Source organism: Pinus tabuliformis, chromosome 9 (assembly GCF_031772625.1).
Source record: "Pinus tabuliformis cultivar Carrire ecotype Pingquan chromosome 9, CPIR1, whole genome shotgun sequence".
Taxonomy (NCBI): Eukaryota; Viridiplantae; Streptophyta; class Pinopsida; order Pinales; family Pinaceae; genus Pinus; species Pinus tabuliformis.
Window position 1 is genome coordinate 701,361,629 of NC_142307.1, and position 2,088 is coordinate 701,363,716.

General features: G+C 37.1%; 1 non-coding gene across 1 annotated transcript; it reads right to left on the bottom strand.

The window, feature by feature from the left end:
• Positions 1-1,670: 1,670 nt before the first annotated feature.
• LOC149150598 (small nucleolar RNA snoR117) lies at positions 1,671-1,747 on the bottom strand. Its single transcript, XR_016263948.1, has one exon. It is a non-coding gene; the product is annotated as a small nucleolar RNA snoR117 (small nucleolar RNA).
• Positions 1,748-2,088: the final 341 nt, after the last annotated feature.

Genomic DNA, 2,088 nt, shown 5'->3' on the forward strand with positions numbered 1-2,088 from the left:
CACCAGCACCAGCATCTACATCTAGAGGGAAAGGAGCATCTACATCTAGAGGGAAAGGGAAAGTTGTGGCATTTTCTCGCAAAGGGGCAGAGGAAATCAATAGGATTAGACTTTAGTTATTTTCTTATGTGCTTGTAAATTGTACATGAACAATGAACATTGAATATTCAAAAATCAAGACCAACCATATCACATTCTAATTTCTAAATAGTAAATTTTGATTCTATTTATTTTTTTAAAGTGAACTATGAACTTTGAGAAGTAATTATATTTTAATTTGATTAGATAAGCTGCAACCTGCAATTTAATATGGATAAAAAACTATATTTCGGTATATATATATATATAAAACGTGTCCCCCGTGTCCTGTTTCCAGGTCGCTGCCTTTCGTATTTAATACTCGTATTTACGTGTCCTCCGTGTCTCGTGTCCTAGTGTCATGTGACTTAGATAAGAATACAAATAATTTAAATGATGAGTATATGGGCCTCAATTGTGTTCTATGCATTTATGTGAGGGAGATGACAACCTGATTTGGTCATGAAATCCCTCTAGAAAGAAAGCAGTTAACATGGGATACAAAGCAAGTTTCTTAACAGCTAACCAGGAGAAATGTTGACGCTGGGATACTCCATGGCATGTGAAATCCCCATCAAATCCAGGATATTTTCCTGATTTGAAGAAAATATCTTGGCAAGGGCCAAGTATGCATACCTTGTGTCAAAACTGGACCTTCGCTCAGGAAATATCGAGAAAGTTATTAGTTCTGGCACGACGTTCAGGTAACTGGGAGGAAGAGCTCCTTGTGGATAGCTATAGAAGTTAGAAGTCAAACTTCGTCGATGATCATAAAGCTTTGCCATGAATAATTCCCTGCGCATTATGGACAGCGAGGAATAGAATCCTCTACCAGTATAAATATTACTCCCCACTTAATATCTTCGCAGCATCAAATACATATATGTTGATCTCAAACAGCCATAAAGAAACTGAGAACTGCGATACCATTCAATTGATAAATGTTTTCCCCTGATCCTCGTGGAGCCGAGGTACCATTCCTTTCAGATCAGTTTACAACCAAGATCTTTCCTAGTGTACTAAACGGGACTTAACCATTGAGATTTTCATTTATATTTATTCTAAATGTTGCCTTCATTGGGGATTCAGTAATATAAAATCATGTCAAAACCCATGGAGGAATCATATGCTATGACGCCTTAAAAAACAAAAAAAATTGAAATACTAAATAGTAACCTTTCTTCTTGTCGCATATCAATCCTAACATTTAACTGAAGACACTATTTTATTTCATCTTACTCACACACCCGAATTTAAACTTGTGTGTGTTTTGAATCACATCTCTGTACTTCCAGCATAATAAAAAACTCAAAGAATGGTTCAAGCAAAAGACAATGACAGAGATAACGCCCACCTTTCTTGTCACATTTTCTGTAACCCTCACAGACGGTTCTCTTTAAACACGTATATCGAAAATCACAAATGTTCATAGACAGATTTTCAGAATTTTGGCAAGTCAGAAATGGTTTTTCAGGCCATGCAGATTAATCATGGAAGCCAACAGGCTCAGTGCCCAGTGCAGTTCTTCATCCTTGCATATATAAACATCTACCTCACAATAAGAATACAAATAACTTAAATGATGAGTATATGGGCTTCAGGAAGCTAGAGGTTAGTCCTCAACAACATATTGTCTCGGATGGTACGGACAATTTCTTCATCATTAGCCATGGGCCCGCACTAACTAAAATTCCAATTAGTTGTGACACCATACACACTTTCTTTGACAGGCAGGCCAATACACAATGACGACAGGAGACGGAAATAACTGAGCTCAATCAATCAATGAAACGAAATCGATACACAGGAAACAAAAAACACCACCTTTTTCGCGACAAGCATAAAAAAGAAGACTTCCGTGGATGTTAAAAGTTCAACAGAGAAAGACTCTGATACAAGTAAGAGCAGTGATATCAAGGAAACCCCATGTATACCTCAACAAACCCTAACCTAGTTTACCCAAAAACAGAGGTGGTCTAATCCTAAAAGTCTGAGAACCTGCAATACTGA